Source organism: Leopardus geoffroyi, chromosome A3 (assembly GCF_018350155.1).
Source record: "Leopardus geoffroyi isolate Oge1 chromosome A3, O.geoffroyi_Oge1_pat1.0, whole genome shotgun sequence".
In the NCBI taxonomy this organism is placed as follows: Eukaryota; Metazoa; Chordata; class Mammalia; order Carnivora; family Felidae; genus Leopardus; species Leopardus geoffroyi.
This window is the reverse complement of record NC_059336.1, coordinates 29,118,779-29,141,273: the sequence shown is the minus strand read 5'-3', so window position 1 is coordinate 29,141,273 and position 22,495 is coordinate 29,118,779. Positions and strand designations below refer to the sequence as shown.

Sequence of the window (22,495 nt, the reverse complement as noted above, 5' to 3'; positions counted from 1 at the left end):
GAAGCACCCTTCTGTGCTCCTTCACGTTAGTTCCTTCCACTCAGCGTCATCGCCGGGCTCCTTCCCTGTTCCCGTGGGTCCCCAGACTTCATCCCTTGTGTGGCATCCATTCCGTCGGATGGATATATCGCAATGTGCCCACGTGTCGCTCTGGTGATCGACATTCTAGCGGTTTCCAGCTGGGGACTCTTACAAATAAAGCTGCTATGAACATTCGTGTAAATCTTTGCAAAAGCATATACTTCTCTTCCTCTTGCATAAACACCTAGGAGTGGGATGGCTTGATCATCTGGGAGGTGTGCATTTAATCTTGGAGAAACCATCAATGTGTTCCCAAGGTGGTCCTACCATTTCGTATTCCTGCCAAGCAGTGTCTGAGCTCTGGTTCCCGCATATACGCACCCCCAGACTGTCGTGGTCAGCCTAAAGGAACAGAATTGCAGCCATTCTATTCGGTGTGCAGTGACATCTCACTGCAGTGTGAAGTGTCACGTTCGCATGTTGAAAACTTAAAATACTCCAATTTCCCTTAGCGACCAGGGATGTTGAGTGCCTTTTCACGCGCTATTCGCCCTATGTTTGCTCTTCACTTGTTACACGCCTACTCAAATCTTTGGCCAGTTTTGTGCTGGGTTGCTTTCTTGTTCTTCAGTTGTAAGAGTTCTTTTTTTTTTTTTTTTTTTTAATTTTTTTTTTCAACGTTTATTTATTTTTGGGACAGAGAGAGACAGAGCATGAACGGGGGAGGGGCAGAGAGAGAGAGAGGGAGACACAGAATCGGAAACAGGCTCCAGGCTCTGAGCCATCAGCCCAGAGCCCGACGCGGGGCTCGAACTCACGGACCGCGAGATCGTGACCTGGCTGAAGTCGGACGCTTAACCGACTGCGCCACCCAGGCGCCCCTGTAAGAGTTCTTTAAGTATCCCGGATGCGAGTCCTTGATGACATCTGGGTAAAGACTTTCTCCCAGTTTGTGTGCTGTCTTCACATTCTACGAAGCGTCCCTGGAGCTGCGGGAGTGTCGCGTTTTGATGTCGTGCTGCTCCTTCTACGGTTTGTGTTTTCGGTGGCAGATCTAAGAGATTCCTGCCCAACCACGGACCACAAAGATTTTCTCCGGCGTCGGTTAAGCGTCCGGCTCAGGGCATGATCTTGCTGTTGGTGAGTTCGAGCCCCGCAGGGGGCTTTGCACCGACAGCACAGAGCCTGCTTGGGATTCCGTCTCCTTCTCTCTCTCTGCCCCTCGCCCGCTTGTTCTCTAGCTCTCTCTCTCAAAACAAATTTAAAAAAGGAAAAAAAAAGGCAGTACTTCCTCTACTGAATTGCCTTTGTAGCTGTTGAAAATCAGTTGTCCGAATGCGTGAGTCTATTTTTTTTAAGTTTATTTATTTATTTTGAGAGAGAGAGAGAGAGAGAGAGCAGGGAGGGGGAGAGAAGGGGGTGGAGAGAGAATCCCAAGCAGGCTCCACACTGTCAGTGCAGAGCCTGACTCTGGGCTCGAACCCACAAACCATGAGATCATGACCTGAAATGAAATCAAGAGTCAGTCGCTTAACCCACAGAGCCACCCAGGCGCTCCTGTGTGGGTCTATTTTTGGACCCTGTTCTGTCTTGTGATCTGTATGTCTGCATTTATGTCATACTGTTGTGATTACTATAACTTCATAATAATTCTTTTTTTTTTTTTAATTTTTTTTTTTAACGTTTTTTATTTATTTTTGAGACAGAGAGAGACAGAGCATGAACGGGGGAGGGGCAGAGAGAGAGGGAGACAGAGAATCGGAAGCAGGCTCCAGGCTCTGAGCCATCAGCCCAGAGCCCGACGCGGGGCTCGAACTCACGGACCGCGAGATCGTGACCTGAGCCGAAGTCGTCCACCTAACCGACTGAGCCACCCAGGCGCCCCTTACTTCATAATAATTCTTAAAAGCCGTCGGTGTTAGTCTCCTAAGTTTTTTTTTTTTTTTCATATCTGTTTTTTTTTTTCAGTTTATTTATTTAAGTAATCTCTGCACCCCGCACGGGGCTTAAACTCACAACCCTGAGATCAAGAGTCACATGTTCTTCTGACTGAGCCAGCCAGGTGCCCCCTTTCAGATCTGTTTTTGACCATTTTAGGTCCTTTTCATTTCCACATGAATTTTAAAATCAGCTTGTCAATGTTTACAGAGAAGCTTGCTGGCATGTTGGTTGGGATTACACCGAATCAATCCATAGATCGATCTGGGGAGAACTGCCATCTTAACATTGAGTTTTCTCATCCCCGAACAAAGTCCGGTGGACTCTCATCATTCACAGTAGTCACGGTCTAAAAAAGTCTCCGTGAATGCTGAATTAGTGCATACCGAACCGTGGCTTCCTGGGGAAATACGACGTTAGCTCCCTGGAGCTTCCGGTCCCGTTTTTGCCAATTGATCGATAAACAGTCTTGTTTTATGTGTGTTTCTGTCTCAAGGGAACTTAGGTAACATCTGCGGTTGATTTATGACCATCGAACTCACAGCCAACAGTCCTATTGCTCACGCCCGAGTGAAGTTTAACACGCACATTTTCTCAGTAAGGCACGTCACAGCCTTCTTGCACAAAGGACCTTCAGATAGCACGCGGTGGCCGTTTTTAAATCACGAACAAAAAGTACAAACGTGAAGAGCATACCCCTAAAGAGATTACGGAAAGGACCCTGGCTCACTTGCTTATGGTCTGGGAGCAGGGACGAGAAGGCAGAGAGCATTGCCTTGTCTGACCTCAGCTAGGAATGTGCATCGGGCTCCTCAAACGTTTTGCTGCCCTGCGCGTGTCTGGGAGTTCACTGCGACAGCACCGCCATTATTGATTTGGCGGGCACGAGTACGTCTTCGCGAGCGCGTGAATTCGCAAACGTGGAATCTGCGAATAATGAGCACTGACTTAGGTCCCTCCGCTTATTTAGGCTTTCCTTCATTTCCCTTGACAGTGCTTTGTCGTTTTCACTGCCCAAGTCTTTCGTATCCTTTGTCAGATCGATCCCTAAGTAGTTCGGACTTTCTGATGATACCGTAAATGCTATTTTTGTTGTTGTGGTTGTTCCTGTTTTCAATCCTCGATTATTCATCGCTGGCAGGTACAAATACAGTGGACTGTTGGGTATTGATCTCGTGTCCCGGAACCCCGCCAAACTCGATCAGCGCTAGCGGGTTTTTTTCATGGATTCCCTCGGATGTGCTCCAGAGATGGTGATGTCGTGTGCTGATCGTGACATGCTTTTACCTCTCTCTCATCTCATGCCTCGTCTTGAGTTGTAGCTCTTGTCTGCTGGCACTGGCCGGAAACTCCAGAAAAGGTGGAATGCCAAGAGGGGACGTCCCTTCTTGTTCCTGATGTAAGAGGGAAAGGATCCCGTCTTTCAACTTGAGGGGTGATGTTGGCTGTAGGTTTTTTTCACAAATGCCCGAGGGAGGAGGGCGGGGTTTAGACCTTGTTGGAAAAGGCGTAGGGCCGTCACCAGGTAGCGGGCACGTGCGATGCCTCACCAGGCTGGAGCCGGTCTGGGATTTCTGGGGGGAAGCCACAGGCCACGCTCCAGAGGGTGTGTGTAGAGGGGAGCAGGCCTTCAGCCAACCGCCGAGGGCAGCGGGAGACCGGGCGCCGGCCGGCGGGTGACCTCCAGACTCCCTGGGCCGCACATGGGCTTGGAGAGAGAGCACTGTTGTGTCTGGGAGACTCTCCAGGCCACAGGCGACTGTGTGTGGGTCACGGAGGGGCTTTGGTTACAGGAGGGCTGTAGAAAGGTTATCACCGGGCTGAGGCCGCAAGGGCACAGGCGGCTCACCTTCCGGGTCTATGCCAGGTAAGAATCCACCGCAGGACCCCCAGCCCCACCTCCCAAGCTGAAATTGCAAGAGGCCTTTCTTTTCCTTCTACAACGGCCCCCCGGAGTCCTCTGCTGAGATCTTAAAATCATGCTCACTTTGCGGGAGAAATACTTAAAGGAATTTTGTTGCTCACTGTAGAGTATTTATGGAAGGAGCCATCGGAACCGAGGGGCTGTGAATTAACTGATACGGGTTGCCGGGCGGGGGTGCGCCTGGGTGGCTCAGTGAAGCGTCTGACTCTTAGGTTTCGGCCCAGGCCACGATCTCATGGTTCGTGAGTTCGAGCCCCAGGGTTGGGCTCTTGTCCTGACAGTGCGGGGCCTGCCTGGGATTCTGTCCCCCTCCGTCTGTCTCTCTGCCCCTCCCCCACTTGCTCTCTTGCTCTCTTTCAAAATAAATGACAAGAAACTTAAAAAAAACAACAACAGGGGCGCCTGGGTGGCGCAGTCAGTTAAGCGTCCGACTTCAGCCAGGTCACGATCTCGCGGTCCGTGAGTTCGAGCCCCGCGTCGGGCTCTGGGCTGATGGCTCAGAGCCTGGAGCCTGTTTCCGATTCTGTGTCTCCCTCTCTCTCTGCCCCTCCCCCGTTCATGCTCTGTCTCTCTGTCCCCCCCAAAATAAGTAAACGTTGAAAAAAAAAATTAAAAACAAAACAAAACAAAACAACAACTGAGTGGGCAGAACTCATGATCTTCACCACTCTCCCAAGCTGGCTGGGGTGGGAGGGTCTCAAGAATAGGCAGGGGTAGGCGAGGGGTCACAGGAACTGTCCCGGGAGGCGAGCTTGGGGCCCTGAGAGCAGAGAACTGGCTGGACTTTGCAGGCATCCAGGGCTAATCACCTTTTGTTCCCTGATTACTGCTCATTCGATGACCCAGGAAAATAAAGGACGGCTTTTCTGTGCTAGAATCGGTAGCCTCCTCTCCCAGGCCCTGTCCACAAGGCCCGGCTGGGCTGCCCGTCCAGAGTCACGGGACACAGGCGTCCACAGGCGGCACCCCACCAACGGAGCCGGGGCCAGACCCCGGGTCTCCTAGGTCCGTGTCTGAGCCAGGGTGCCCACCGTATGCCCTCTGCGGGTCCTGCCCCAACGCCACACCTCTGCCCCGTTCCCTTCGGGACGGTCTGCTTGTGACACGGAGCTTGGCACACCGTAGGGCCTCAGGAAACATCCCTGTGGCGAAGGAATATGGACAGGTCTGGATGCATTGCATCTCTGAATCTCCAGGGAGCAGCCGAGAACGTGCTCGGTGAATGGTCAGTGCGGGCAGGAAGGAAGCGGAGAAGGTATGGACAGGCTTGCTGGGTCCATTGAAGAGATCGGAGGGATTTTTTGGGCAGGGTTCCAAGCCCTTTATTTGTATTCATTCCTTTAGCTCTCCGAATCACCCTGTGATGGTGTTTCTCGTCTTCTCCATCTTAAAGGCGAAGACGACAAAGCCCAGAGAGGTTAAGGACATCGTCCAGCAACACACAGGAAGTGGCAGACGTGGGACTCTAACCCAGGCCCTGGATTTCAGAGCCTGCTCTCCATCGCCGTTAAAAGAAACACTGGCTCTCCGCCCGTCTCCCCTGGGTCCCCAGCCCTAGAGGGTGGCGCCCCATACACACGCACGGAAGAAATGACAGGCCGGCAGACAAGAACGCAAGGCTACAGCTTTCCGCATCGGGCAGTTGTGCTGGTGGCACCACATGGCCGTCACCCCAGCTCTGTCTGAGCCTCCCTAGACGCCCGCTGGCTAATTTGGTTATCTCTTTTCTTTTGAACCCAGGTCCGCAGAATGGTAATACTTGACCTTCCTTAGCATCAGCCTCCCTCAACCTCAGTAACAAGACGGCGGCCGCCTCTGTTTCCCAGCCTCCTTGGCACCGGAAGTGGGCATGCTAAGCTCCAGCCAGTGCTGTGTAAGCAGAAGGGGGGGGGGTGTGGGACTTCAGGGAAGTTTCCACGGAAGGAGGGGGCAAGCTCTCTTCCTCCCTCCCTCCTTGACGTTGCCCGGGATGAGAACAGGACCCTCCCGCGGCCATCTTGGGCTGGGAAGTGACCTTGAGGGTGAGCCACTTGCTGAAGAGGTCAGGACGGGAAGGCAGGAGGAGAGGGGATCCCCTGTGACTTCACCGCGTGACCAGCGCGACAGCGCTTGGATTGCCGCCTCACCCTTCCTTCACGGGAGAGAGAGACCCAGCTTCTCTCCTGCTTCGGCGGCTGCTGCTTGGGGTCACCTGTTCAGGCAGCCACACCGAGTCCTCACAGCCACGCTTTTCATAGGAGGAAACTGAGTCCTGAAGAGGTAAAGCAACTTGACCCCAGGCGGTCTCCCCGGAGGGCCTGCGGGCGTATCCCCCAAACTGCAGGTGCCTCCCAGCGGAGTGCTAGATCTGTGCTGGATCAACACTGGCCGCAGAGTGCCTGGGCTCCGGCCAGACGGGCACCAGGAGCGAGAGGGCTTTGGCAGTGGCCCGGTCTGCTGGCTGGGGCCACTGCTCTCTCTGTTCTCACCACATTCGAGCCGTCCGGGCCAGGGCCCTACAGCATTTTGGCAGGGGGCCCGGACCGTGGTTATTAAATTCCTCATACTCCGATCTGGCCTCAAGGAACCAGCAGACCAAGCAGAGGCAATTATTGGAGGCTTTTGCAGAGGGAAGTCACTCCCGCCCCATGGGAAACCGGATGGGGTGGCTAAAGTCCCCTGATGGGGAATTAGGATCTGAGAGCTGCAGAAATGGTCTTGTTTAGCTCTCCAGAACCCTGACGTCAGGAGACGTTAGTAGGTGTTCGATGTGGGGGCATCGGCGAAGCTTGAGAAGCTGGGCTCATACGGACCTTCTCAGGGCCTTTAGTGGGCACTGGGACACGGAAGGGGTATGAGACACACAACATTCCTGAACAATATCTGCACTCTGAGTGCTTTCTTTCTTTGGAGAAGCACCTTAAAAAGGATGTTTTTTTGCCCCTCCAAAAACTATTATCAAGGGGCGCCTGGGTGGCTCAGCCGGTTAGGCGTCTGACTTCTGCTCAGGTCACGATCTCGCAGTTCTTGAGTTCGAGCCCACAGGGGGGCTCTCTGCTGTCATCGCAGAGCCCGCTTCAGATCCTCGGTCTCCCTCTCTCTCGCTCTCTCCCTGCCCCTCCTTCAAGGCTCGTGCACGTTCTCTCAAAAGCAAAGAACATTAAAAAATAGTATCGATAGATACCATTTATGGATTAATTTATTTCACGTCAGGCACCACGCTATGGATGACATACGCATTATCTCATTAATTCCCAGAAACACCTATGAAGTGGGTACAGGTATTGCTGCCATCTTCTAGGTAAGAACAGGCTCAGAGAGTAACGTGCCAAGGTCACGAGCCTGTCCGATTCCTTCTGTCCGATTCCTAGCATCTACCATACAATTCGGCCCGGAGAGGAGAATTTGCCACACCCCACACAGCCGGCAGGAGACCTTGCTGGGTCTGGATCCGCGTTTCTTGATTGCTGTTCCAGTTGGGTTTTCGTACTTTGCTGCGTCTAGATTCACGAAGATAGGTCAGATGGGGAGTGACGTCCGTGTCCCTAACAGGGCACTTCCCTCCCACACACCCAGAGCTGTGGCCAAGGGACCAGCTGGAGATAGAGCAGAAATTCTGGGCCCGGTTCTTGCCCCGTCACCGACACGCTGCATGCATAGCCTCTCGTTCACCTTTACGGATGTGACGCAGGGACACATCCCTGAACTGGCTCCATCGGTTATAGGCCGTGCTGTCCACCGTCGGCCGCGCTCGCAGACGCTCGCCCCCACCCTGCAGGCGCCCAAGCAGGTTCCTTCCCCTGGGGCTGTGTTCCTACCAATGCAATCTGATCTCATCCATCTACCTACTAAATATGTATTGAAGGCCCACCATGGGCTTCAATGTCAGGCACTGTTTAAGGAGAGATTATTTACATATACACACACACTTGCATGGGTGATGTATACATGCATGCTATACGAAAGCTTCCTCCTACTGACAGGGCTACCCAGAAACAGAGAGCATGTTAAAGAGATGGTGACAGTGGTGAGGTGTTTCTTTAAATAAGGAGGCCAGGGAAGGTCTCTCAGGTGTGTGAGCAGAGACTGATATGAAGCGAGGAGGTAATAATGTGCTGCAGGCAGAGGGGACAGCAGGTGCAAAGGCCCTGAGGTGGAAATGTCCCGTGTGTGTGTGTGTGTGTGTGTGTGTGCACGCTTAAAGGACAGCAATCAAGCCCAGCCCGCCAGAGGGTAGAGCCTGGGGGTGGGAGGTGCTGGGCAGCAAGCAGGTCTGAGGAGTAAGGGGAGGAGGTGGAGAAGCGCCTTATATAGGCCAAGGAGAGGGTCTGGGCAATACTCTACGGGCAATGGAGGGCTACAGAGAGTTTTGCGCGTTGGCCCGTTTTGATGCTTTAAAAGGAAATCTGTGGTGTTGGGGGCTGGGTTGAGGGCTCGGTCTCAAATGCCATAGACCCTCCTTGGGCTCCTCTGGGTGGGACGTGGTGCAGGGACCTCCCAAGCCAGGGAGGTGCTGCAACCCTTCAAGCGGAAAGACCAGCGAAGGGCGAGGGTGCCGTGCCGCTGCGGTGGGTTTGTCCGGGCCTCGCAGGCTCAGGGCCCAGGCCGGGCAGGTCTGACGAGCGTGGCCTCCCGCCTTCAGTGGGTCTCGGTGGCCTGGCTCCACGGCCCCCGGAGCTCCCCTCTTTCCCGGTCCGGCTTCTCTGCGCCCTGCTTCCTCTGGCCCCGGAGCGCCTTGCCGGCAGGGCCCGTCAGGTTCAGGTCTGGAGGGGGTCAGTGAGGCCCCGCGGGGGAACCGGGGGGGACACGCCTCTCTCTGCTCGTGTGGCCAGTGACGCAGACACACTGGGAGCCCCGGGAGCCTCTTCGTTTGTGAGCCCTGCCCTAGTTAGGCCCGGTGCCGGGGACACAGGGCCAAGGAGGCGCCCTGAGGAGTGCCCACCATGTAGCTCGCTGGACAAAACTTTAGTCTTGCCAACTACCCTGTGCAGGGGATAGTTACTCCTCTGCAGAAAGGTCATCTGCCTCAAGGTCAAGGGAGCCAGTAAATAGAGTCAGCCTGCGTTCTTTGAACTCTGCTAGGCACCTCGTATTCGCTGGGTCAGGACCGAACTACCTATTAGCTCTTCTCCCCTTGTCTGCCGTCAACAAATCGCACAAGGGCGTAGACGTCTTTACCACGCTAGGAGAAGCACAATAAAAAAAGCAGGGTTACGAGTGGGGGCCAGGGTATGGGGAGAGCAGAACCCTTGCGCGTCCTTGGCGGGAACGTAAGATAGCACAGCCTCTTTGGAAAACAGTTTGGCAGTTCCTCAACAATTGCACAGGCCCCACAGGCCCCACCAGTTCTGCGAGATACGCGTGTGCCCAGGGGAATTAAAACCTTGGGTCTGCATAAAGCCTTGTCCACGAACGTTCACGGCAGCAGTATTCTTAAGAGCCCCGGACGGAAGCAATCCGATGGCCATCGAGGACGAAGGGGTACATTCTAGAACACGACGTTTCCCCGACCACAGAACACAATTCCACAGTAAGCGGGGACGAAGCCCGGACGCACGCTAGGACACGGACAGGCCCTGCAAACACTGGAAAGTGACAGAAGCCAGGCACAAAAGGCCACCGGGTGTCTGATTCCACTCACACGGAATGTCCAGAATAGGCAAATTCACCGACGAAAGGTAGATCAGCGGTTGCCCAGGGCTGGGGGTGCGTGGTTGGGACGGGGCATGAGAAGTGATTGCTAACGGGTGTGATGTGTTTCCTGAGGTGATAACGTTCCGGAATCGGCCGGTGCGAAAGTTGCGCAGCTCTGGATATATGAGAAGCCACGGGCTCGTGCACTTCAGAAGGGTGAATTATCTTGACCAAGTTATTAGAGAGAACTTGCGGGTCGTCCTTCTCCGAAGCTTGCAGGCTAAGCCCGGAAGGATCCTTTGCAGGAAGCTCTGTTCCCCCCCCCCCCCCCGCAGCCTCTCAGACACCAAAGCCTGGGCCTGGAATGCGGCGTGCCCACTCTCAGATCAGGCAGGAAGCCTGACTTATCTGTTCCTCTAGCGCACATTCCAGAAGCCTGACTCAGCCTCCAGCACTTTTAGTATTCCTGGGTCAACAAGGTCCCTCCGTCCCGAGTCGGAGGCCGAGTCGTGGGCCCCACGAGCACCACCACCGGCCCGTACGGATTGATAAGCTTTCCGGAGGCCGCGTGGTACCTTATCAGTCGGCAGACTCCGGGAAAATCCCAAACCTGTCTCCCTGGGAAGAGGGAACTATAGAAGCGTTTGCTGGGAGCCTAAGTGCCGGGCCCAATACGAGGTTCCTATTTAGTCTCGGGTGCCCTGGAGGTAGCGATCATCACCTCCATATTGCTTGCGGACCTCACTTGTGCGGCGAGACGAAATCACCCGTCCCTGCCCGCCAAGTGGCATTAGTTCCCTTCTTCCCCGGTGCGCCAGGCACTCAGCCAGCAGTCTGGATTATTCTGGGCCTCAGTGTCCTCGTCAGCAGAGGGGCACACCCCCCGAATCCACCATGCAGGTCGGTGGTGGCAACTGAAGCACCTGCCTTTTTTTTTTTTTTTTAATGTTTATTTACTTTTGAGAGAGTGTGAGTAGGGGGAGGGGCAGAGAGAGGGAGACCCAGAATCGGAAGCGGGCTCCAGGCGCTGAGCTGTGAGCCCAGAGCCCGACGCGGGGCTCGAACTCGCGAACCTCGAGATCATGACCTGGGCGGAAGTCGGACGCTCAACCGACTGAGCCACCCAGGCGCCCCGAAGCACCTGGCTTTTAATTAACGCCAGTCCCGTGGAATTAACTGGCTGCTGTTGGCCAGGCAAAGGGAGAGCGGCTCTATGGCCAACCAGTGCGGCCTAGCTCGGAGAGAGCCCTCTGCTCTCCGGACGCGTGTGGTACCCCCTCAGCTCGCAGAGGTGCTCTGTGCTCCTCTGTCAGCACACCTCCCCCAGAGCTTTTCAAGGACAGTCCCCTGTCCCCTTCCCCCTGCAAGACCCTCCTTATCTCTACATTAAAAATCCTGAGGGCCGGAGTACCTGGGTGGCTCAGTCGGTTCAGCGTCCGACTTCGGCTCAGGTCATGACCTCACGGCTCAGGAGTTCGAGCCCCACACCGGGCTCTGTGCTGACAGCTCAGAGCCTAAAGCCTGCTTCGGATTCTGTCTCCCTCTCTCTCTCTGCCCCTCCCCTGCTCACGCTCAGTCTCTCTCCCGCTCTCTCAAAAAGAAACATTAAAAAAAAAAAAAAAAAAAAGGAAATCCCGAGGACAGAACTTTGTGGAAGCAGTGTTGGGGGCTGGAAGGGCGTTTGAGTGCCTGGTAACACTGGCCGCGGCCCTGGAATCCGCTGGAACCCCTGTGGCGGGCTGGCCAGGCTGGATGGGGTGGGGCGGGAAGCCCGCTCACAGGCCACCAGGGAGATTTCTCACCCAGCGGCCAAGGTCTTCTTTCTTGTCTGGTGCTGTGCCCCGCCCCCCCCACCCACCCCGATCCTGGGCCCGGGGAGCCACCGCACGGGCTGGCCTCTCCCTCCCCCAAACAGGTGGCAACAAAACCACAAAGCACTCGTTTCCAAATCACGTATGGCTTCTTTGACCCCATCAAATAACTTTATTCACACAAACGTCCCTTAATTTACAAAGCCTCAGTCATTCATACACATTAGGGGGATCCACAGTGTTCAAGGAACTTAAATATAATGTATCATACCAACCCGAGTAAACCAAGTACAAAAAATAGTCATATAAAGTTGTTCACACGTAGGTCCTAGATTACCAGCTTCTGTGCAAAACAAGAAAATAAAGAAAAATAGATTTATCAACTAGTATTCGAAGCTAACTTTGTGCCTGGGCTACTTCGTGCCTCCCTCACCCCCAAGTCAGCCCCACATGAATGTGAAATCGCCCGCAAATGCTCCCCTGCTCTGCTGAAAGAGGTCCCTGGGGCACGAAGGATTTCTTTACAATGTTCCCGAACATTCCTTTCCTCTTGTGGCCTCTCGCGGAAAGTGGGGACCCCCTCCCCCCCCCCGGGGCAACCGACAGCAGCTGGATTCACTTCTCCATGGGTGGCCGTGGAGGAAACCCTCATATCCCACCTCCTGCTTTCCCTTCTGAGGGCATCGCTCTAGACAGGAGTCAAGTCCCTGCCCACCAAGCCCGGCGGGCAGGAGCAGAGACCGGCCCAGCGTCCCAAAGGCCTGGCCTCAGCCCCAAGCTTGGCTGTGGTCAGGCTGACCGGTTCCTAGGTGACTCCAGTAGTGCTGTGTCTGTCTGGGGGCCACCGGACAGGCCAAAGAAGGGGAGAGGAGTTGGGGGAAGCAATCGCCCAGGAGCCCCCGGATGTGTTTCGGGGGAAAGGGGGGGGGGCGCGAGCAGGATCGAAGGTGAGAGGCGCACTTCGGGGGCAGGGCGGAAGCCCAGGCAGCAAAGGGCAAGCTGAGGGCAGAGAGTTGGGGGGGTCCCCTGCTTACGGGGTAGAGGCCCAACTCCTGCGGTTCCAACTTTCCGCAAGAGACTCTTGAGGCTGAAACCCAGACATCCATCCTATTAAGATCGTCTTCTAAAAAGGTGAACTGCGACAGCATAGAAAGAACGTTCCCACCATGCCAGCTCCACCTTTTCTTAGAAAGACTCAAGCAAAAAATAACCTAGCACTGGTTTTCTAGGAGCCAGCTGATATGTCAAGGAGCAGAGAACCTTGGAGGAAGGGAATGGTCGAGGCGGGGAATGTCCAGGGGGCAAGAAGGCTGCGAGGAAGGTGGTGAGTGGGTAGTCTTAGCACCGCGGGGTCAGGGTGCGCGCCCGGCCGTCTCTGCCCTCATTTGCTCTGGGACCACCCCTGGCAGTGCCGTAAAGGAGGCCAGGCCCCGTCGGGAGGCAGATCTCCGCCAGCGTTGGGCACGTTTCTCCTCCAGCTGTAAACAGGGTATTTCTCAAGTAAACATTGAACACACTTCCTCGGAAGGGCAGCCGTCGGGGGCAAGCCACGTCCAGGTGGGAGGAAAGAATTCCCACCCTCCCGTCCTGATGCCTCTGGGAAGAGAGGAGGCTAAGGCCTGGTCCTCAGTCCCCGGTGCCCAGAAAGGGGTCAGGCGGAGCCGGTCTTGAGCGAACAGATGGCGGCATCCTCCTGGCTAGAGGTAAGAGGGAGGGGACCTGCTGGGGGGGGTGAGAGCCAGAGTCCAGTCGGTGGTTCTTTTGTCCTCAGCTAAAGGACACCCTATGCCGAACACCCTATGCCTGGCCGCAACCCTCGGGGTGGGATGGGGCGAGGGGGCAGGGGGACTCTTCCTTCGTGGCTCTCTGTGGGCAGGGATGAGAGTGTGACAGACGGGCACGACACGGACACGGACAGGGAGAGGGATGCCGCGGGCTTCAGGCGGAGCCAGCAGGTCTGGTCAAGGGAGGGCAGTGGAATAAGGCACTATGATCTGTCTTGCTGAGTCCTCGAGCCGAGGGGGGAACTGAGCCCCACACCCACAGGGCTCAGGCCCAGAAGCTCCGTCCTCCGGGCTAACCTTTTCACAGATCCAAGAAGAGGACGACTGCTATTTTAAGGTCTGGAAACTCCTAGAACTTGGACGGGCCTTCCGAAGGCGGTGGCATGGAGAATGAGGTGCCCCTGAGCTGCTGCGCAGGTGGAGAGGATGAAAAGGCAGGAAGCTGGTGGGCGGGGGCGGGGGGAAGAGGGGGAAGGTGGCCGAGGAAGAGGATGGGGCTCCTCGGGTCCAACCCTAAGCTGGTCCACTGGCCGCGGGCAGAGCCGGCGCTCTCTTCGGGGTGGAGAGGCAGGCACTTGGGGCTAACGAGCGGGCCATCCCGAGCCAGGGAAGGAGGCCCCGCCACCAAGCAAGGATCAGCTGAGCTCTGCGAGGGAAGGGCACGCAGAAGCCGGCTATCCCTACCAGGCCACCCGCCTTGTCCAAGGGCACAGACACCCTGGGACCTACAGGGGCTACTCTGATGCCAAGAGAAGTAACAAAGGGGGACCGCGGCAGCTCCAAGACCTCGCCCAGATGGAGGGAAGGGACCTGGGGAGAGAGGGGGAAAAGTCGAGCAAAAGGTAAATACCTTGTTAGGCCTGAGCCTTCACCAGGGACTTGAGGGCAGGGGCCGCAGGCAGGGAGGGCTGGGGTCGAGTTCGGGGACTGTTTTTCCCATCCGTTCACATACAGAGACAGCAGCCCCCTGAGGGGAAGTGGGGGCCGGGCGACAGGCAGAGAAGGGGAGTGTGCTGTAATTAGGGACACTGCGCTGCCCAACCCCGAGGCGCCTGAGAGGAGACAGGAGGCAGGTGGGCACAACGGGTCTCACCAGGAAGGGAAGGGCCCGGCTCGCACCTGCAGCCCTGCTCCCAGCTGCCAACCACCTGCTCGGGGTGGGGGGCCCGTGGGGAGCAGTACGAAATGTGTGTTGCGGGGTTGCAGTCTGGGGGGTGGCGTCGTGTGGGTCTCTCCCAAACTCCCGGGGCCAAAGGACGGCTGCTTTGGGGTCGGGGGGGGGGGGACCCCCACCTTGGTCACACACCAACCCGAATGCCCTCCAACTACCTCCCCCTATCGATCCTATGCTGGTTTAGAGAGAACAGAAAACAAACGTGAGACAATTCCTTTCCCCTTCCCCCAACACCCTTTCCTGCTTGGCCGTTAGGGGGTGAAAAGCCTCTGAAGCAGCCCCAGCAGCTTCTGGGTGACAGGGACCACACAAGGCCAGTCCCCGTGCCCCTGCCAGGGTTCAGAAGCCCGAGAGGAGGGAGCTGCGAGAGCACTGCCAGAGGGCACGGACGGCCAGACAGACCACAGCCCGAGCAGACACTGGTGGTGAGGTCCACGGGGTGGCGCTGGGGAAGCTTTAAGGTGGCAGGTCACAAACGGGCACCTGACAGCTGCAGGGGGTCTACCCCGTCCCCTTCTCTGCTCTCCGCAGGTCCCTTCTTTCCTCACCAGACACGCTTACGCTGAGCGGGGACACCTAACAGTAAGTCCCTAGGGGTGAGGAAGACGGCACCCAACCCTGTCTCCAGCCATGAGACCACAGGCCCACACGCGGGGCACACCCTTCACGGGGCGAGGACAGTGGCAGGCAGTTCAGGACACCCTGTTCTTATGGCAATGGTCACAACGGGATCTCAGGGACTCAGGCAGTCTCTGTGACAACGGGGACGTTTGGCGGGCACATGTGGGAAGGGGACGATCCAGGAGGCAGGAGGTGACGGGCGCTGACCTCACAGGAGTGACAGCTGCCTGCGGAAGACCTGGCCGTGTCCCAGGTAGAGGTTTGGCACAATAGTTTTTTCCTGGGGCGGGGCGGGGTGGGGGGGTCTTCCTCAGGGAGGGAGACCCGATAACAGAAAGGTAGGCTTGTCGAGCTGGGCGGGGCTGACACTCAACCACTAGGAAGCTGGGGGAGGGGGGGGGGGGAAGTCACCTCGATCCCCCCGCCTGCCCCCGCCACCCGCAGACTCCCACCACTGCGTGTCCTGCGTGGCCCAGAGTTTCCAGAAGCCGAAAGAGAACAAACCCGCAGTTTGGACTTTCTTGAGTTCTCCTGGCCAAACCCTGTCTTCCTCTTCCAGGTGGTTCTTCGCCTCTGATCATTTCTAAGGCCCGAGGGCGAGCGAGGAGCAGCACGGCAGTGCCCGCGTCTGGTGGGGGACACGGAAGGACAGCCCGCAGGCTGCCTCCTGTCTTCACGCCCCCGTGGTGGGACCGACCCCCCGCCCCGCTCTGAGGAAGTGAGGTGTTGGAAGCAGAACCGGGGGATGGGTAAAACCAAGAAGACAGAGGGAAAATAAAGGAACAAAACAAAATAGCTCCCTAACCCCTTATAAAAATTAAAAATGAAATTTACACATATGCTTTGTCCGTGTCGTTTCTCCACAGCATTAGTTTCTTGCTCTTCTGAAGTCTTAATCGTTTAAATTAAAAAAAAAAAAAAAAAAAAGAAACAAAGAAAAAAGAAAAAAAAAGGACAAAAAATGAAAGAAGATTAAAAAAAAAAAAAAAAAAAAAAAGAAGCGAAACTAAAAGGAGGGGGGAAATCCCAAACAAAAGCTTCACATTGTCGGAGATCCAGCTGTTGGGAGATCGCCAACCGACCAAGCCACCACCTGCATGCTCGCCGTGCTCTGTGTGAGACGTGATGAGACTGTGGGTCCCGAGGATCAACCTGGAGGACAGAAGGCAGGGGATGAGCGGACACAAGGCTGGCGATTTAGGCTCCAGCATCCGACCACAGGACGGCAGGACCTGTCATGTGCTGGGGGCCGGGGAGGCTCCTATGTTCTCCCCCTGCTAGGGAGTAAATCTAGTTATGCTATAACCACCCTGCTGTAGGGACACATTATTCTTTCTTTCTTTTTAATTTTTCTTAAATGTTTATTTATTTTTGAGACCGAGAACGAGTGGGGGAGGGGCAGAGATGGGGAGACACAGAATCCGAAGCAGGCTCCAGGCTCTGAGCTGTCAGCGCAGAGCCCCCACGCAGGGCTCGAACTTGTCAACCGCGAGATCATGACCTGAGCCCAAGTCAGACGCTCAACCCGCTGAGCCACCCCGGCGCCCCGAGACACATTATTCTTTCTCACAGAGGGAAACTGAGGCACAGGTTAAATTACATGACTGACATCACGCACTGACCGAGGGGCAGGCCCTGGCCGGGAACCCAGGCTTGTGGGCTGCAGCTACAACTCTGATCACGAACTCCTTCCCTATGCTATTAGGAAGAGTTGCCACGGGACCCCAGCTGTCCGTCCCTGCAGGCCCTGGCCCACTGTCCTCCTCGCCCTGATTGTGCCTCGTGGCCATGCTCTCGAGTTGACTTACCCTATCTCACAGACAAGTGAGGTTCGGGTCCCTGAGAACCTGTAGCCGAAGCTCTCAGGTCTCCAGAGGATACAGCATCCCACAGCCACGGACGAACAGGGGTGACTCGGGGCCGTGGTTTAAGAATGAGGCTCTGGAGCCAGAACCCGCAGTGGTGAACAGGTCCTGCCACTTGACCATGAGGTAGATTTACGTCCTCCGCCCTGTGGTCCCATCGCCTGTACCAAATCGCAGGCTATGATGAGGACCAAATGAACGAATACACGTGACATTAGAAACATTGCCTGGGGCGCCTGGGTGGCTCAGTCGGTTGAGCGTCCAACTTCGGCTCAGGTCATGATCTCGCGGTTCGTGGGTTCGGGCCCCGCGTTGGGCTCTGTGCTGACAGCTCAGAGCCCGGAGCCTGCTTCGGGTTCTGTCTCTCCCTCTCTCTCTGCGTCCCCCCACCCCAACCATCTCTCTCTCCTTCAAAAATAAACATTAAAAAAGAAAAGAAAGAAAGAAACTGCGCCTGGCCCTATTATGATTAGCCGTTGTTTGGGAACGGCCTTGGTGCCAGGTCTCGGGAGCAAAACCAGCCACCAGCCTTTCAGGGACCTGTTTTCTTGGAGGCCGAGAACACAAGAGCCTACGGAGATTAGCCTTGGGCCAGCCCCTGGCTCCAGCCTGGCTGTCCCCGTCTGAGCTAAGCAGAACCCCGTCCTAGGCAGGCCGGGCACCCAGGGCAGCAACGTTCCATCTGTGTGGCACACGGCCTCATCTCGGGGTTTTGGAGTGCCTGCTCTCACCATGAACAACTGAATCACACAAGTCTTCCATGGCACGCTTGAAATCCCTCCAAATCCCCCCCCACGGGCCTCACTGTTGGATACGCTCCGTCCGGCCTGAAAGGTCTGCCCTCCCCGCCCAGCGCCCTGCCCACCGTCTCTCGCTGCCCGTGCAGCCCGACCACACAGGCCTGTCGTCCTCAGGTCCCGGGGAGATGCCTGGCTAGTCCTCACGAGAGGCCGTGGGGTCCGGCGGTTTTAGACAATTTGTTTCCTGTCAGCCTGTTTCCTCCTGGGCGAAATGGGGGTGGGGGGGGGGGTGCTTCTTTAAGGTCTGACTTGAGTAAATGACTGTAAACTACCTCGCCCACGGTGGGAACTGACTTACTCCGCGAACCTGTCCTCCCCTCGTCGCTGGCCAGAAATCGCGAATGTGTGAGATCTGAGCAGGTTGTAGTCCTGTGACCACCAGAACTGCTCCTAGCTGTGGGTGAGGGGAGCAGGGGAGTCCCTGCTGGAGAAGTGCACCGACGCCTTCGGGAAAGCCATCTGGCCATGTGTTCTCAGAGCTTCAGATGGGTGTAAGACCTCTAGACCCCAAAATTCCACTTCTAGACCTAGTTTAATGGATCATCTTAAAACAGGAAAAGGGCTTTACGAATAAAGATGTTCACCGGAGTGTTATTTAAATTTTGACGCAACAACCCACAAATCCAAAAATAAAAGATTGAAGCCAACGATCCATCTACTCAGTGATAGAATTACAGAGGAAATGAGGCTGCGTGGTGTTTTGAACATACTTCCCAGGGTTAAGAAAGAAGCTGGTTACGAAGTTCCGTGGCAGACGGTACGGCCATCACTGGGCAACAACCAAAAACCTCCAAGTGGATGGAAATTGGCACGAAATACGTCGAAACGTGGTACTTGTCACGGGTGTGTTTTCTTCTACCCCCACTTAGGAGCGAGGACACGTCGCATTTTCATGCTTTACTTTGTGATGGGAAAAATCGCGCACTCTAACGGATAAGAAAAGCGGGCAGCCCCCAAGGAAGGTTGGGGAGGAGCAGCCCAAGATGCCAGACCCAGGCTCTTTTCTGGGCTCTTCCACACACAGTGCACGGCGAGGAATTGCCACATCTGTCAGGTGCGGTTAGACCGTGCAATTCCTCCTCTAGTTCAAGGCGAGGGAGGGGGCTCCCGGGGTCTGTAGATGAGTCAAGTGGGGAGTGCATTATAAAGGCACTTTTCGGAAAAGTATTTGATCTGGAAGAAAACACTGGACTTCTCAGCCCCAACCTTTTCCTCTGCTGCCTCTGCTTCCCTGCAGTTAGGTCCCCTCAATCGACGACAACAAATCCACTGGCGGGTCTGGTATCCCAGTTTCTGACTTGGAAAAATAAAATCATCATTAGCACACCCTGGGATGATGTAGAAGCCACCTCAAACTCTGGCTTTATTCAGCTGTGCCCGCTGCCTCCCGGCCCCATGCTTTCAAGATGAAGCAGAGCAACCAGCAGCCAGGGGGCGGGAGGGCTTGGGGGGAATCTCACCATCCAGGACATCCTAAGTCCGTGTAAAATAGGACAAGAAAAGCCCGGGAAATTGTAGGCTCGTGTGTGATCTCCTAAGATACTCTTTGGGACCAGTGACGACCAGTTTCAACCCTGCCTTCCTCCCTCCCCTGGCAGGACGCAAGCTGAGGACAACCTGCTCGAAGGGATGCCCATCAGCAGAGAGGTGGCCCACGGCAGCAGCAAAGCAGTGGTCGAGGAGGCGGAGAGATTCAGAACCCGGGACTCCCTTGTATACACTGAACGAGCAGAACCAGAGTGTGCCCATGGAAGGTCAAACCAACAGCACAGCTCTCTGCAAGCGCTCCCGAGACACCAGCGTGTAATGACCGCTGTGATCACCGGGTCCCCTGCCAGGAAGCCTGGCGGACATTTCCCACCGGCTCCTCCCCCCTCCCCCTGCTTTGGCACTGGGTCTGGTCCTCCCGGTAGGATGTCCCAGGACGGCTAGAGGTCAGGGTCTGCTTCTTCTACGGGGTGGCGGTGGGGAGGTGAGGGGGGGGGTGGGCAGGGACAATGAAAGTAAGAGGGCTGTCTTCCAGGAAGAGGACCTTGGCTTTGGGTTTCTCTCCCATCTCCCATGACAGAAGGTCCTCCGACCCTCTTATGGAGCCAATGGCAGCGGCCACACCAGAACACAGAATCTGCGGTCACGAGTGGGAATGGCTCAGACCACCCAGTTCCGGGTTAAAAGCAGCAGCGGACCCTCCCGGGCACCTGCTGGAACAACGAATGGGCCCCCGGGCTTCATCCTAGCAGACGTCAGACCCAGCTCCCTGACTGCCCCTTCCGTTCTCAGCTTCACCCAGGGGCTGCCTCATCCCTCCCAGTGGAAAGCTTACCTCTGACCACAGAGCCCTCTTGGGAGGAGGCTGGGGCACAACCAAGAGTCGTGTGTGATTAACCTACAGATGACGTCAGCAGCACACTGCGCCAGTTCGCCTCCCTGGCCATCTCATTCGGTGAGGATGACTGCCCCATTTTAACAAGGGAACAGGCCCAGAGAGAGGCCACAGTTCACCCCCCGCCACAGAGCTGCTGAGCAGCAGATGCGGCACCGAATCCAAACTTCCCCAGTGTCCCTGCCCAGTCTTTCCGCTCTGACGGTTCGCACTTGGTACTCCCAGAGCTGCCTGGCCGGTGGCTTCCGACAGCCCGAGTCTGCGATGGTCCTGGGTCGGGGGGAGAGGGGCCGGTGATCCGGGAAGGCGTGTTGGCAAATCCTGCGCTTTCTTATTTCGGCTCTCGGATCAGGGCCCCTCAGCATATCCAACCTTATTTCTCTGTACTTATCGTAACAGCAATCACTCACGGGGCACTAACATGCACGTGCTACGGGTTTTGTAGGGAACAACCTATCAAGGCGGTGTTCAGCTCTCTTACGCTGCCACCCAGCGTGTCCCCTCGCGGAGCCCGTGGGCTACGGCTACCGCCTCAGCTCAGCCAACCACCCGGTGACGCAGGACCTATCGTCACCCGGTTCCAGAGAAGCTCAGAGAACAAGGACTGCATGGCGAGGGGGGCAGGAGGGGAAAGGGTTTGGGCCTAGGTCGGCCTCCCCCCACCTCCCCCCAGCCCCTGCTTATAGCATGTCACGGTCACGGGAAATCCCTTCCTGGAGCGACCGGAGCTTACGTGGAGCTTAAAACCCACGTAATCCCTTCATTTACGGACACGGTCACCCAGGAAAGGGTTCACGGACGGCCTGGCTCAGGCACCGCCGCACAGGCCTGGGGTCTAGAGCACATCACGGGATGCGGTGTTCCTCTGCCAGCAAAGCGGTTGTGTGGTCTGATCAAGGAGACGGGGGAGCAAAGTGCTCCCATTAATGCCACCAGCAGTGTGGACAACGGAAGTGGGGGGGAGGGGAGCGTGGTGGCAGCGAGGATGACGGTGCAGGATGGATGGGCTCCCACGTCCCCCCCTCCCGCCCCCCAGGACGCAGACGCGGACCTCCCGGGTGAAGAGGGGCCTGTCCCGTACTCCAAAGGTGCGGCCTTCCTACTCTGTTGATGTCAAAAGGTCATGTTTTGATGGAACCAGTTGGGACTGGTTGGTGATCCCCCAACTCCTATACTCCGCCTCCTCCTTTCAAACTGCAGGGGGTCCTTCAAAATGCGCAGGTCTGGGAGAGCCGCAGGATTTAAAAGCCTCCAGGAGCCACGCCTATGTTTTAACTCCGTTATCTTCACTCAAGTGCTCTATGGGGAAACAGCACAGCCTGAGGTGGGCGGTCCTGGGTTCAAATCCTGCCTCTGCCGCTTACCAGCCATTTTTAATCATCTGAGCCTCCTTTTTCCTTACTGGCCGATGGGGTTTACCGTTTCAGGGTCTGCCGCGAGGATTCAAGGGAACTGCCTGCCCCAGCACTCGCCACCGGGCGGGACACCGGGACGGGCTACCGTGTTGTTAGCTGTGTTAATGGTCACTGCGGTTCTCAGACCCAACTGTACAGCTTATCCAGAGATGGGGCTTAATTCAGGAACTTTCTGCCCTGTAAGTTCCATATGGAGATGTAACATGAAGGCAGCGGACGGGGTAGTGGAGGAGAGGGGCGCTCTCCAAGCACCTTCTCTGAAAGCGAGCCCCTGCCTCAAGGAGTGCCAGCGGGCAAAGGTACCCTTGGCACCCTTCAACCTGCTCAGGCCTCAAGATGGAGTTTTAATGTTTATTTTTTGAGAGAGAGAGAGAGAGAGAGAGACAGACAGACACACAGAGCGCGAGTGGGCGAGGGGCAGAGAGAGAGAGGGAGACACAGAACCCGAAACCGGCTCCGGGCTCTGAGTTGTCAGCACTGAGCCCAAAGCGGGGCTCGAACCCACGGACCGTGAGATTGGACACTTAACCGACTGAGCCACCCAGGCATTCCTCCTCTCATCTGTTCAACAGAAAAGGAAACCATCTGGTTGGCAGGCCCATACACTAAATACAGCACAAACTCAAGTTGCAGTGTTAAGAACTCAACTCTTACCCAAGTTCTCCCCGCAGTCCGGGGTGGTCGTGTCACCATGGAGTTAATGATGCCTCTGACACGCTACACACCATGCAAGGCCTCATCAGTAATGTTTCCTTTGCCCCCAGCGAGGGGCCACGTAGGAACCGTCTCCACTTTACAGATGGGCAAACCAAGGCTCAGGGATTCGTTTTCAGCCTATCATATGCCGCGGAGGCACCAGAGGCAAGAGGACGGCAGGGTCACAGAGGGGCAGTCCCCTCCCAAGTAGGATCAGCTTCAAACCAAGTCATTCCTCACCTGTTTAATACAGCAGAGCCGCTGGCTTTTCTCCTATTCAGCAATCGACATGCCCGCCCCACTTCAGCGGCCACGGCAACACTGTCTGTCCCCTCACTGGCAGAGGGACCGAGGCCAGGAGCCAAGCTTTCTGACGTACCATTTATCTAAGGCTTTGTTAGCAACCGTGGGGCTCGGAGCGGGGCTGTTCCACTAGGGAAAACCTTGCCA

General features: G+C 56.1%; 1 protein-coding gene across 2 annotated transcripts in view; it reads right to left on the bottom strand.

Moving 5' to 3' along the window:
• Positions 1–12,656: 12,656 nt before the first annotated feature.
• Positions 12,657–22,495, bottom strand: part of STK35 (serine/threonine kinase 35) — a 43,179-nt gene continuing 33,340 nt past the window's right edge. For both annotated transcript variants that reach the window (XM_045445081.1, XM_045445084.1), the window contains exon 4: positions 12,657–16,038. The gene's annotated coding sequence lies outside the window, so the exon portion shown is untranslated. The remainder of the gene's footprint in view (positions 16,039–22,495) is intronic.